Raw genomic sequence first — 16025 nt, 5'->3', positions numbered from 1 at the left:
TATAGGTGGGCATTAGCTGTAAAATAAAGGATAACTATGCTAAATCCACAGATGCAAAGAGGCTAAGTAAGGAGTGCTCAAGGGTGAATGCATGGATCTCCCTGGGAAGGAGAAATAGAATAGATGTTGTGGGTGGACTGGGAACATTTGGGATGGGAACAGGAGGGACTGGAGAAGGGGATGGAGGGAGAGAGTACTGGGAGAGATTGCTGGAACTGGGGGGTGCATTTCAGAGATGAGGTAGAAACCTAGTGCAATGGAAACTCCCAGAAATCAATGTGAGTGACCCTAGGGAAAAGTCCTTATAATGGGCTACATGGAGCCTGAACTGACCATCTTCTGTAACCAGGCAAGGCTTACAGTGGAGGGATTGCGACACTAGCCCATCCACAAAACCTTCAAAGTACAATTTGTCCTGTCTGATGAGCTGGGGTAAAGGTGGCACAGAATTTGTGGGAATGGCAAACCAATGATTGGTCCAACTTGAGACCCAGGCCACAAGAGGGAGGTCATATCTGACACTGCCTGGATAGTCCAGAGATCTAGGATAGAACCAAATACAACTGACAAAAAAACCATACCCAAACCAAACAACAACAAAACAAACAAACCAAACCAAACCAAACAAAAACCAGCCAGTGAAATGATTCCTAATGATATTCTTCTATACTGGAGCCTCGCATAATCATCACTAGAGAGGCTCCATCCAACAACTGATGGGAGTAGATGCAGAGACCCACAGCCAATCATTAGGCAGAGCTAGGGGAATTCTACAGAAGGCGGCAAGGAAGAATTATAGGAGCCAAACAGTTCTGGGATAACACAAGAACATGGCCCACAGAATCAGTTAAGTAGAGCTCATAGGGGCTCACAGAAACTGAGGGACAATCAGGAAGCCTGTATGGCCTTGACCTAGGGTCTCTGAATATATGTTATGATTGTATAGCTTAGTGTTCTTCTGGGACTCCTAACAGTGACAGTGGGGACTGTCTCTGACCCTTTTGTCTGCTCTTGGGACCCTTTTCTTCCTGTTGGGTTGCCTTGTCCAGCTTGATAAGAGGGTTTGTGCCTAGTCTTATCTTGTTAGGCCATATTGGGTTGATATCCCTGGGAGGCCTGCCCTTTCCTGAAGGGAAAGAAGGAGTGGATCTGGGGGAGAGAGGAAGTGGCAGGGTCTGGGAGGAGAGGAAGGAGGAGAAATTGTGGTCAGGATATAATATATGAGAGGAGAATAAATAAAAAAGAAAAAATAGATTTTTTTCATACAATATATTCTGATTACCATTTCCCCTCCCCCAACTCCTTCCGGATCCTCCCCATCTCCTCTTCCATCTAAATTCACACCCCCCTTTTCTCTCTCATTAGAAAACAAACAAGCATCTAAAAAACAAAATAGAATAAGATAAAACAAAGGAACAAAAAAAAAAAACAGAATAGGACAAAACAAACAGAAGAAAAAGAGCCACAGGAAAAGCACAAGAAACATATATATGCAGAGATGCATAAACGTTTGCACACAGATATCCCATAAAAATACGAAACTGAAAACAGTGATACATATGCAAAAGACCTGTAAAGTTAAAAAAAAAAAAGGAAAAAATGCCTCAATGAATCAGTAGATAAACAACACAAAACAAACTTGATGGCATTGTTGGAGGTTCTTTGCCTCATAGAATGAATATCTTTGAATATGAAGTTGCTGGGATAGAGAATTCTTCATTTTATTTGACTTTGAATAGGACTCTTAAGTTTCTTTTATGGTTGTCAGGCTTTTAAAACATGGTCTTTACTCAATTTTGGTAACTAACTTATTGTGTGGTTTAGGAGGTCATTCAGATCATCTGGCTTATCAAATAATATGAAGTGTTATATCATTTTTTTGCGATTTTACTTAATATTGTCTATCAACTTATGTGTCACTTAATGGTCTGAGTGTGTGGAGTATATGTGTGTATGTATGTATATGTCTCTCTCTCTCTATATATATATATATATGTCTATCTATGTATGTTCTGTTGCTCATTCCAAGGTTTTCTTTTTTGTTATATTTTCCCAGTTTGTTTTAAGCTTCTTTTAAAATATATTTTATTAATTCTTGGAGAATTTCATAGGCCCATAAATATATTTGAATACTTAGTCATCATGGAGTGGCACTATTTGAGAAGAACTACAAGGGATAGGAAATGTGGCACTACTGGAAAAAGTGTATCACCAGAGGAGGGCTTTAGGGTTTCAAAAGCCCACGACATGCTCAGGGCTGTTTCTCTTTCTGCTGCCTGTGGATCCGGATGGTGAACTCTTGGCTACTTCTCCAGCACCACACCTGCCTGTCGCTATGCTCACTGCCATTATGAGAATAGACTAAGCCTCTGAAACTGTAAGCAAGCCTGCAATGAAATGCCATGTCTTATAAGTGTTGCCTTGGCTGTGGTATCTTGTCACAGCAATAGGACAGTGACTAAGACTGTATGTTGATCACATTCCCCCTGCACTCCTCTTCCTAACTCCCCCTAGAGCAATCCCACCATTTACCTACCCCCTCCCAACTTCATGACCTTTTTTAAATTTTTTAAATATAACCCACTGTTGTGGTTTGCTTTCTTTTGCTATGATAAAAAACACCATGACCTAAAACAACTTAGGAAGGATAGTTTATTTCATTTTATAGGTTATTGTACCTCATTGAGGGTACTTGAAGCAGAAAACATGGAGGAATCCTGCATACTGGTTTGCTTGAGGCTCATTTTCAGCTACCTTTATTATATAACCCAGGTCCAGCTGCCTAGAAACTGTACCACCCACAGTGGGCTGGGTCCTCGTACACTAGCCAACAATCAAGAAAATTCCTGAACAGACATGGCCACAGACTATCTGGTAGAGGCAATTTTGGGGCTCCCTCATCCCAGGAATATCAGTTTGACAGCTTGCATCACCTATGAGACCCACCAAGTACAAATTGTGCTGTCCATATACTCATTCATGGGTGTAGGGTATCCACTAGAGCAGTATAGTTTATTTTAATTTTATGCAGTTAAACAGATCTTTTATAGGTCATAGATCTCTCATTTTGTTGTAAAACTCTTCAACCATTAATTAATACATATATTCTAACTTTATTTAAACTTGCTAAATTTTTTGCTCTTCATTTAAGCATTCAGCCCATCTGGAGCTTATTTTTGTGCATGTGGTAAGGTCGGGATCCAACTTTGCTGTGGGATAATGCTTTTGTACATTGGCTTAATAAAATGCTGGTTGGTCAGTAGCCAGGCAGGAAGTATAGGCAGGATAAGCAGACAAGGAGAATTCTGGGAAGAGAAAGGCTGAGTCAGGAGACGCCAGTCTGCCATCCAGGGAGCAGCATGTAATGGCACACAGGTAAAGCCATGGAATGCGTGGCAACATACAGATTAACAGAAATGGGCTGAGTTTAAGCGCAAGAGCTAGTCAGTAGTAAGTGTGAGCTAATGGCTGAGCAGTTTTTAATTAATATAAGCCTCTATGTGTTTACTTGGGTTTGAGCAGCTGTGCACCAAGTGGGACACAGGAAAACTTTCAGCTACACAACTTTATTTTTACAAGTGAAAAACCAGTTGTGATAGTACCATTTATTAATGTATAATGCATTTTTCATATTGAAATGAAATACAAATGAAGTATATTGGGATTTATTTCTTCACCTTCTCATTCCAGTAATGTATTATTCATTCCCATCAGGAAAATACTCTTGAATATAATCACTCTATAATATGTTTATTACCTAAAAATCATTTATAATTGGCTCTAATTATTCTCACAGACCTACTCTTCTAAAAGCAACTTAGTGAAAAGAAGCTCTTTTGAGATTCTCAGTAGAGTTGCAAGAAATGTATACATTAACTTTGGGTGAACTGACTTTTTTATGATTTGTTTCTCCAAGGTTTTCTTAATTAGCTTTTTAAATAGCTAGTTAATTTCTACTTTGTTTTAGCTTTGATTTGTATCTTAATTTCCTTTTTAAAAGTTAGTCATATATGTATACAGTTTAGTGTCAAGCATTTCTACAAAGCATGTTGTGAGAAATATTGAGCACCCTTCTGTTTTCCGTTTTTCATGGACAACCATACTCAATTGTTTTAGATGAATCTAAACCTTTCGATCAGTCTGCATCTTGAAGGCTCAGCTTGGGGCACTTCAAACTGATTTCCTATCATAGAGGTAGAGACATAGCTTTCTGTCTCACTGCTCCCCACCCTTACCCCACCACACACTTTTCTACTCTCTAAGCTTCCAATTTGTTCTAGTTGGTGCTTACATCAATATTCAGTGTATTCTGAATAATCAGTGTCATACTGCCTGCCCATTTACAACACCTGGGGAGCTTAAAAATACAAATGCTGTTTCCAATGTGATGATCTATGTGTGGCTTGGGCATCTGGATTTTTTTTTTTAAAGCTTCTTCTTAGGAAATTCTAATATTCAGCCAAGGTTGTGAACCAAGGAATAGTTATTCACAGCTGATTGCTCTGCTGTCCTCTTTAGAAAACCCTCTAATTTTCTGCAGAGCTAATAATTATCTTGTTTTTATATTTGCTTAATTTTCTATGTTCTTATCCTTAGTTTAACTTAAAAATCTTTTCAATATATACGTGTACATCGAGTACTTGGTTTCTTCTTGGAAAATCACTTATTTGACCCTCTGAAAAGTTTTTGTCTTCCTGGCTTGGTGGTTGTCTATCTTGCTGTAAGTAGTCACTCTACCACCCTCTGGGGAGCTCCATCTTTCTCCCTTTCCTGTTGGAGCTTATTGTTCTCTGTCCTATTGGTTCCTCTCTCTTAGTGTACCCTCATTATTAGACCAACTCCCTCAATGACTTCTGTATGAAGAATTTCTCAAACATGACGTTTTAGATGTTATTTATACACTTTAATTTACCTGGCTATAGAGATATGTTTTAGACCAGGGTTACAGTATCTGTTGGCTGGGGCGGGGGAGGGAGGATCATTCCTTATTGAGAATATGGCCACTGGGAGTTCTCCCATGCTCCAATAGATGGCTCCATACTCATGAGCATATGGGCAGATTTAATTGAACTTAGTTTATAGAAAAAAAAAGACATGAAGTTGAAAGGGGTTGTGTTGGAGGGGATATAGAGAAGTTGGAAGGGGTAGATATTGACCATATTTCATTATATACATGTACAAAGTTTTCAAAAGTAAAGACAAAAATTAAATGTGGTTTAGAGGTTGTTCTTCAGAATTTAAAAGATTGTGCTTCATTGCCTTCTAATTTTCAGTAATATTCCTAGGAAGTCTGAAGTCATTTTCATTTCAAATGAAATCCTCTTTTCCTGTCTGAAACATTAAAAATTTTCTCTTTAGTGTTTCTGTTTTGTAATTATGTGAATTGGGGGAACCTATTTTTATCTATTAATAGGTTATTTCTATCTAGAAACTCAGGTGTTTTAGTTATATGAAATGATATAATATAATATAATTCTATTTTATTTTATGTGTATGGGTGATTTTCCTGCATGTATGTTTGTGTATCCTGTGCATGCCTGTGGCTTCAGATCTCCTGGGACTGGAGTTACACATGGTTGTGAACTGCCTGTGGGTTCTGGGAATTCAGTCTGGGTCCCCTGTATGAACAGCCAGTGCTCTTAACCACTGAGCCATCTTTCTAGCCATATAGGAAATACTTTTGAATAATGTTTTAAGTAGCTTCTTTATTTTTTCTTCTTTCTTTCTGCATTTTACGATACTTAAATTCTTGAAAGAGCCCTGTAATTTTCTTTTTCACCTTTTACTTTGATTCTTTTAAAATATCCACAACAGTATTTTTAATTCTTCTGCAAAAATTGTGAATCTTTCTATTATTTTCCTTTATTTCCAAGAGTTCTTTAATTTATTTGATCCTTCTTTTCATACTATTCCTGTGTTCTTTCAGGAAAGCAACAGCTTATTTCCTGTTTAGGTAAATAAGACTTTTATTTAAGCTTCCTTTGTTATATATGATCTACTTTTTCCAATTCCCTTTTAGAATATCTAGGTGAGTGTCTGAGCTCTACATTGTTGTTCATTTGCATATTTGATTTTTACTGAAAAAACTCACTGGTAACTTGATTTCAAGGCTTGTGAATTGTAGTTTCTGGACAGGCATGCTTGCATCAGACTATCATGTCAATTAAAAAAAAAAACAGTTCTTTTCAGTGAGTTAAATTTTGTAGAAAGTGTTTTTCACATTTTCTCCCTGGAGTGTGTAAGTCTGGCTACTACATTTTGAGAAATTAGTGGAGAAAGATTAGAAATCTTTTTAAAAATTATTATTAAGGATTTTTAAAATTCATTTTACACACCAATCACAGATCCCCCTCTCCTACTTCCTCCTGCCACTCCCCCAGCGCTCCCCTTCCTCCAACCCACGCCCCATTCTTTCCTCCAACAAGGCAAGGTCTCCCATGGGGAGTCCTCAGCTTTTCTCCTTTCTTCCCAGGCTGCCCTCTCCATTTGTATGGTGCTCTCTTTCAACTCTGCCTGAAATGACAAAGCTCAAATAATCTAGGCCTTTTCCTCTGCAGAGGATATGTACTAGTTTCCGTGTTAGGGAGGGAGTTAACTTGGCTTCATGGAATGAGAGGGAGAGCTTCATTTACGTCACCACATTTGACTTTATCTTTTTGTTTTAGCTGTTGTGTCTTCAGAAGTAGAACACATCTTAATCTTTCTCTGAGATAAGGTTCCTCCTGTGCTTTTTCTTAGGGATCAATGTGCTGTTTTGATACACCATGAACTGATGGCTCATTTACTTTTCAGCTTCCACAATCTGTTTGGTCTTTTCTGGTTTTTGTAGCTGTGAAATACATAACTTTAATGAACTGTTTTGAAGAAATAAACAGGAACTAGATGTGTTCTACATAGAGTTTATAAATGGTTCAATTATTTTGTTCGCAGAGGATTTTGTTTGCATGGTTTCAATTCCTTTAAATCTGTTAAATTTTGTTTTATCGTCTAGAAGATAGTCTGTCCTGGCATGCATTTGAAAAAAAAAGTCCTATAAATGCCAATCAGATCAAGTGGGCTGCCAGTGTTGTTGAGGTCATATATATCCTGATAATTTTCTTTTCATTTTCTGTAAATGGATGTTTAACTTTATTGTTGTAATTATTTTGTCTACTATTTAAAGCATTTAGGAGTGATGCTATTTTAAGCATTTTCACTTTCTTAAAAAAAAAAAAGAAGAAAACCTTATAAAAGGCAGTGACAAGTCTTCCAAATATCATTTGGCTCTGGTAATACAATATTTCCTATGTGCTATCTGATTGTCAGTCAGTGAAAAGTATTTTAAAATAGTTTTTGAATGCATCTTAGTAAAGAAAATATTTTAAAATTTCACTTTCCAGACAGAACTGACAACAAAACCAATCGGTTGGTTGTACTACATCTACAGATGTGCTGAAATTCGTAGAAAAAAATCATTTTTACTTCATGAACATTTTAGCGATGCTAGGGTTTTTTTTTTTTTTTGCCCAGTCCTTGTATATGTGAGACACACAGTACCAGGAATTTGACCGTACAGCAAAAAAAATTTAAATTTCCTGTTGTTTAACACAATAACCTATAGATTCCCCTCCTCTCCAATAATTCATACAGGTATACAGTATATTATGGTTAAAATACTTAATTACTCTCTTATCCTCCTCCTCCTCCTATTGAATCTCTTCTTTCTAAGTACTAATTCTTCCTAATTTTCTGTTTTTTGTGTGTGCAGGTCCAATGCAAGTGTTACAACTGCTATGTGTGCATCCTTATAATAGCTATGACATACCTAGAGGATAACATTGTATGCCACTCTTCCCCATTTTTCAGTCTTACAATCTTTCTGCTCTCTCTTCCATTATGTATCTGAGCTTTGTAGGGTGGTAAAGATAACTCCATTTAAAGCTAAGCACTTAACAGTTATTTTCAGCATTTAGACAAGTGATGAGTCTCTGTTAACCATTGCCTATTGCTAAAAGAAGCTTCTCTGACTAAGGCTGAAAGAAGCATTAGGCTATGGGTAGAAACCTAAATACTTAGAAGGTAATTTGACTACATGTCCATTTAGCAAAACAACAGAATTAGAGCCTTCTATGTGATCCTCAGCCATAGGCTTCTAATCAGGTTTACAATAATAAGCATTTATTCTCTTCTATGGACAGGTCTTGAACCCAATAAGAAAGAGGTATGTGTCCCCCCCCCCCAAAAAAAAAAAGTGATGCCATTATTTCTCAAATGGGCCAGTCTTGACTGGCAGGCCAGAACTGTAGCATACAAGATCCACAACTGGGTATAACTGTTAATTGTTTTTCTTCTCCAGTAGTCTGCATAGTACCTTACAGCACTATGAATGCTAGCCAGAAGAGAAGAAGCTTCTAGATCAGTTCCAGCTTGATTTCTTTGTGTCCTGTATCTAAACTATGTGGTGTGGCATCTTAAACAACAGGACCTTACCAACTAGTTACAGAGGGTAACCAAGAGCAGTGGCTATAGGCTCTGTTGTTTTGGGAGGGTCTGGAACCTCTTTACCTAATAATTCATTAGGTGGTTATCTCACACATGGCACTAGGATTTTCTTTAAATTCTCATGGTTTCTGGGAGGACCATTATACAGTCATACAGGATACCTCTGTTTAAATTCTCTCTCTCTCTCTCTCTCTTTTCAGTTTTTTAGAGACAGGGGTGTTTCTCTATGTAGCTTTGGAGCCTGTCCTGGATCTCACTTTGTAGACCAGGCTGGCCTCGAACTCACAAAGATCCACCTGCCTCTGCCTCCCAAGTGCTGGGATTAAAGGCATGCGCCACCACCGCCCGGCTAAATTCTTTTTAAAACAATATTTTATAGTTAACTTACAAAGTGATAGGATTCTGTATGGGTTTTTCATACATCCTTATTTTGGCTAACCATCCCCTTATCCCTACATCTTCCATAGGCCCAGCCCTATTCCAGTTCAAACTTTCTCACATTTACTAAGTATAGTATACCAAACTGAAATCAGTGATCTGATGCTAACTTTTAGAATTTTCTTCCTGTGGTTTTGTACAAAGTTTTGCCTGTGGAATCTTTGTATTTATTTTAAATTTATTAAAACATTTATGAGTATATATATGTATATATATATGAAATAGCGAAATATATTAGGTTGATTATCTAATAAGGATTTTCCTGTTAATTTAGCAAAACACTCCATTTTTTTCATTTTTTTTATTGACTTGCATTTTGCCATTTCCTATTTAACTTGTTTTTAACATTTTTTAATAAGTTTAACTCTGCTTTTATAATACTTCTTAATTTGCTAGTTTTCTTTGTGTTTCTAAACTCAGATTTGTTTTGTGGTGTGGGGCTATCTTGACATAACATTCATTTATCTATCTATCTGTCTATGTTGTATGTTTTTTATTCTTGACTCTTTTGGCTTTGGGGGAGCTCATCACCCAGCTCCCAAATAAATCACACATGGAGGCTTATTCTTAACTATAAATGTCCAGCCTTAGCTTGGCTTGTTTCTAGCCAGCTTTTGTTAAAACTTAAATTATCCCATCTACCTTTTGCCTTTGGGCTTTTTCCTTTTCTTATTCTGTAATCTTATTTTCACTCTTACTCTGTGACTGACTGGGTGGCTGGGTGGCTGCCCCCTAGTATCCTCTTCCTTCCTCTTTCATTCATTCTTATTCTCCCTTTTATTTATCTTTCTGGATGCCAGCCCCACCTATCCTTTCTCCTGCCTTGCTATTGGCTATTCAGCTCTTTATTTTACCATCAGGTGTTTTAGACAGGCAAAGTAACACAGAATTAGACAAATGCAACATAAAAGAATGCAACACATCTTTGCATCATTAAACAAATATTCCACAGTGTAAACAAATATAACACACCTTAAAATAATATTCTACAACATATCTATCTATCTATCTATCTATCTATCATCTATCTATCTATCTATCTATCTATCTATCTATCTATCTATCTATAGTGTGTGTGCCTCTGTGTGTGTGCGGGGAGGTTAGAGGGCAGCTGTTGGTAGTAGGTTCTCTTCTACCATGTGAATACAGAGATAGAACTCAGGTCTTCAGACTTGAGTTAAGGCTTACCCATTATGGCTTCAGGCTGATCCATTAAATATTGCTGGTCCAGCATGGTGCAATTTTTGCTTGTTGGATATCACAAATATAATTCATCTAGTGTGTGGCACTTCCTTTATTTTTCAATTTCTTTCTCTTACACCAAATTTCTGAAAATTCTGAAATTTATAGTTTTCCATTTTTGGTTTTGCTTATTTACTTCAAAAAGTTCTGACTTACATACTTCAATATAATGTTGTTACATCCTCAAATGTTTATAATAGGTGTACATTTGTTGGCTTGTACTGTTTATGAATATAAAAATCAATATAGGGGATTAGCAAGCTGTTTTCAGTTTAGATAACTTCAATTTTTAAGAAGGACCCTGTTACTAGTTGAATTTTTTGATACCCAAAAGATGGGTTTGAGGCCTAAACACTTAATACCTCAGAATATGGTTTTATTTGGAAATGGGGACATTGCAGTTTTTATCAGTTAATATGAGGTCTGAATACCATATGGATCCTTAATCCAATGGGAAGGGAAGAGAGCTGGGCAGAGAAACATGGGTGGAGAATGAATATTCTGTGATGATATGGCAAGTATGAAAGTGCTGCACATTAAAGTCAAGGATCACCCAAGGCTTGACAGTCACCTCCCAAAACCAAGAAGGGGCAAGGAAGTATTCACTGAAGGGTCTCAGTGAGTATGGCTCCCCAGACATTTTGATTTTAGACTTACAACTTCAGTACATTAAAATAATAGATTTCTGTTATTTTAAGCAAGTTTTTGGTACCTCATTATAGCAGCCCTTTGAAACTATTGCAGAACATATTATGTTAGCCAGAGGGTTATGGCTGAAACATCCTAGCCAAATGGGCCAGCTTATCCTAAGTGAAGCAGAAAATAGTATTTTCGGTGTGGAAGTGCTAAAGTGACTAAGTATCAACTGGTAAATGGTGAAGGGAGACTGTTGTCTCTCCCCCCAGAAATTGCTATTTTCTCATTTACTTGCTCAGTTTACAGATTAGGATAATAAAGAAAATTGATTCTCTGTTATGCACCATAGAGTCTAGGAAGCCTGGTGAATAATAAAATGACATTTATCATGATTGAATCATTTGAAATTGTTATTTTGTTAATTAACTTTTGGATAAAATTTGATTAAATACTGTTAATTTCATACCAAACTAAGGATTTGTACTAATATATATATATATATATATATATATATATATATATATTTAAAACAATAGGAAAGAGTATTCAATAAACTTTGAATGTAAAGTATAGGAACTTTAAGGAGGGAATGAGTCAGGAAGATTCTGGAAAGCGATACCATAGGGTGGGTAACAAAGGGAATAATATCAAGAGGGGCATAGGTCTACATGTAGTGTACTTCAGGAGGAAAAAAATGAAGGAAAATTATCTTGACAACTTATAAAGGAGAATTATTAATGCCTGATTAAGGACCTTCACTTCAGGTTTACAAAACTGGACAATGAATTGTTAGAGATTAAACTGGATGGACAGAATTGCTATGAAATTGATGATTTAGGAAAATTACCTTGGCATGCAAGTATTTAGTAACAATCTCCTTGTACAAATAAAAGGCCTTTTATTTGTACAAGGAGATTGGAGAGTTATAGAACTGGACACCAACTGAGAGGGGGCTGTTGCACTTTAACTAATATATATATACATATATATTTACATATATGCGTATATATATGCTGGAACTGCATGGCAGGAGTGAACAGGGAGAAGTACACTGATTTCAAAGGATCTGTGGAAATTTGGTGACAGTTTTTCATTGTACAGAAGGAAACAGTGTCAAAGGTAACCCCAGAGTTTTACATTTGAATGAATTTAAGACTGGCACAGCAAAAATAGAGTAGGCAAGAGCTGTCTTGGTGATTCAGGTGGTAATTTTTGTATTATGCTAGAACTGAAATAATGGTAGGACATCTTAGTAGAACTGTTTAAACATAAGGCAGAGAATAAGTGCTGTAATTGGAGTGTGCTTTGCCACCTTTCATAGTCATATTGAAATTTGATTTCTGCGGCTGTGTTGGCAGATGAGAACTTTATGAGATATTAATGCCTTTCTTATGGGCGTGGCTTAATTCTGGAGAGAAGGAGCAAGTTCTTGCTGTCACAGGACTAGATTAGGTGCTATGTGAGTGGGTTTTTTTTAAAACAAAGCTGCCTGATGTGAGTTCTGCCACTTGAGCACAAGCCTGCTTACCACAGCCCTTTCTATGTGATGATGCAACATGGGGACTTTACCTTCGACCTTAATCTGGGATTCCCCTATATCCAAAGGCGTGAACCAAAATAAACCTTTCTTTTAGAAATTATTACCTCAAATAGTCTGTAACAGACTGTTATAATCTGAAGCAATAAGGTGAATTCATCATCCGTGAGTGGGCAATGATGGTTGAGGTCATGGCAGTGGAGCAGATCTCCAAGAGAGAAATCACATCAGAGAGAAGCAGGAGGCCATATCTTGCAGGATGACCATGAGTAAATTTAACTTTTATGTATTATTCCACTTTTGTGCTTTTGAATCATCAATCTTCTTTGACAGTTCTTTGTAGACTGCAAAGTCATGCTGGTTTACATCCTAGATTAAATGGCATCTCCACATCATTTTTAAAGTCACACTATATATTTTCTCTATTATCAGCACATGACTTTGTAAAATGGCAGAATAATACATATCTGGTTTAGTTTTCAGCACCTTCATGTTCTAGAAACATTAGGCCTGTAAAGGAGGAAGCCTATCTTATTTAACTTTGTATTTTGAACATTCAGCATAGCACTCACTACACAGTAGGTAGTTAATGCATGATTCCCACACAAATGATTTCACAGAAACTGTAAATGAAAGATGCAAAAATGAATTAAAATGCTTGATAAAACAGTGCAGTTCATCCAAACATCTGAAATCCTGATTTTTAAAATCATTTTGTTGACTCATAGCTTTTATGAGGGGGTTAAGTGCACAAGAAAAGTTTGAAAAACTAAACTGTAACTCTTAAAAATCACTTGTCAAAATTCCTTCTCAATCTCCAATATATTAGGCCTGTTATAAAGTTTCTACCATTTTGTACATTGTTTTCTTGCTTATCAGCAGAGTTAAAGACCCTTTTCCCTTGGCACTTAAACCACAAGGAAGACAAAGATAAATTGGGTCCTTTTACAAGCTTGCAGACTGCTCTGCTCCAGGCAGCAAGCAGGAGGCATCAGGTAGCCTGATTGAAATCGTTTCCTCCATGCACCAGCTGCCATCACATTCCAGATCTTGAAATTCCCATGGATCATTTATCTTCACAATTTTTTACTTGACAGTGAGAAGAAGAGCACCAAGCTGATTCTGCATTTAATGTACTATAATGCCAATCTTGATGTATTGTTTTATGAATTATAGTTAAAAGATCTTATACAGGTATTTGATAAAAAGACATTCTCCACTTGTTTGTGAAGATAGTTAATCATAAGAGTTGAGCAGGGCAAACTATTCCCTTCTGGAAGTCAACTATGATTTTGTGATCAAGATACATAGAATTGGAATCAGATAAATTTCAAGACAGAGTTAGCTATTGATTAGACTTAGTGGATAAAAGCTAATTTATTTGCATTTTCTCATTGTCACATGTAAGGGACATGGCAGGTAATCATTATTTAATAAACTTTTGAGTATTTTATTTATTATAAGTCTATACTGTTAGTAGTTATAATTAAATTTCATTGTAAGTGTAATTGTTTTGTTCTGAGTTAAATGTGTATTATTTTAACAGAAAATAATAGTTGGTGAGTCTGAATTACATTGGTAGATCATCATCTTAATTATGCCTCATTTTATTTCATGCCATTTGTTATTTTCTGAGATGAGGTCAACATTTGGTTTGTAGCCATCTTAGAAGTTGGGGAAAGATGTAGGAGGCTGTGGCTGAGGTGCTTCATAAGATATCTTTCTAGTTAAAATCTTATATCCTGTGTTGAAAAGTGTCTTTATAGGGCCCCGAGTTTGATCCTCAGTACTGCAAAAAAATGTCACACTTTCAATATTTCTGATGTGTGTCTTTTCTGTTGGATAGAGACATCCTATCCATATCAATTAGTACAGTCCCTTAATAATGTTCAGAAACAAGCATTCAGACATTTGCCTTGCGTGATATACTGAAGTCAAGTTTCATTTGCCTGCTGATTTACCTTAGAATGAATAATAAGAAAGACATTCCCTCTATTCTTCACATTGTGACATTTATTGTACATACTGCTGGAGTGCCTACCACAATTATTTTGGATTCACTAGGAAACAATATCCAATTCATCAATGTGATTCACAAAATATTCACTAAAGGAGTAAATGTTTCTTGGATGGCAGAAAAATATTGCTAAATATTGAATATGGATTTATCCCATCAAAAATCTAATGTTATATTTTAACTTCTCAATGTGACAATGATGAGAGCTAAGGTCTACTATGAAGCATGTAATAGGGTCAGAGGCCTTGTGAATGAGTTCATACCTTTTCTTTGGGAATGGGCTAACTCCTACCGTTCATCTTCCCTTTCTCCTTTCCATTTTTGTCCATGAGGTTAGGCAGCACAAGACCCTCGCCAGCAACCAAACAGTTGCTGGTGTTCATGTTCTTAGACTTCCCAGTCTCAATAACCATGAGGCAAAAGATTCATTTTTCTTTATAAATTACTTAGTCTCAGGCATTATATTATTTCAACAATAACAAAAACTAAGACAACTGGCAAGGTTTCTTAGCACAGCAGTTATGACAAGATTCAGCAATTTGTGGATTATTTATATGTTGGAACCATAGTTAATAGAAAATGAGCAAATGCCAGTCAGTGTAGAAGAACATCTTGAATCAATTCCAACCCATTAGTCTCAGTAACTCTGGGAAATAAAATGCCATATTGATTTACCCTGCACCCAACATAGAGAGTTCAACAGGGGAAACGTGTACAGTGTATCTTACATTTTAGTGTCCGAGTCCTGGAAGTGATGTAGGAAATACTGCAACTTTTCTTAACAGTACATATAATGGTTAATCTTCATTGTCAACTTGACTAGATTTGAAATCACCTAGGAGAGACATCTCTGGGCATACATGTGAAGGATTATCTAGATCATATAAAATAAGGTGGGAAGACCCATTATGAATGTTGGCAGTGGGGCTGTGTTCCTAGACTGAAAAAAAATAGGAGAAAACACTATCATTTACCTCTGTTTCTTGACTATGAACACAATTTGATCAGATGCTTTATGCTCCCATTCATATACTTTCTCTGCAATGATGGAGCACACCTTCAAAATGTGAGGAAAAATAATCCTTTCTTCATTTAAACTTCTGCTTGTCAGGTCTTTGATCACAATAATGATAAATATCACTAATATAGTAGTAAATTTCTCTTTAGAGACTTATTCTATGAGGCCAGCTCTTAATTTCAGTGGGCCTCTCCCTTCTCCTCACCTATAGTAATCTTGAAGTCTGTGAGTAAACACCATATCACCATCACACACATTATCCTATATTTGTATCAGTATAAATAGAAGACCTGTTACAGATAACACACACACATGTTGGAGGAGAACACTCATCAGTAGACTAGGCTTACTTACTCAGTGACCTTCGCTTGCCTGTCCTCCTTGTTTACATTTGCACTTTAAGGTGATTTTCAGCTATTGCATGTCATAGGTATGTAGAATCTCTTAGGAAGAGTAGAAATTGTTCATTGAAAATCTGAGAATGTTGATTGTTTGCTGGTGTCTGTACATGTTGACAACCTAAAAGAGAAGAAAGGACATTCCCCTTCTACACTCATTTCACCACTGCTGATGCCAGGATGCTATTTTGTTCAAACAGAAACAGAAGGATTTTCACGCTCTGTTTGGCCAGTATATATTTTTTATCACTTCATATG

Source organism: Onychomys torridus, chromosome X, assembly GCF_903995425.1.
Source record: "Onychomys torridus chromosome X, mOncTor1.1, whole genome shotgun sequence".
Taxonomy (NCBI): Eukaryota; Metazoa; Chordata; class Mammalia; order Rodentia; family Cricetidae; genus Onychomys; species Onychomys torridus.
The sequence above is the reverse complement of the archived record's forward strand: the minus strand, read 5'-3'. Positions refer to the sequence as shown.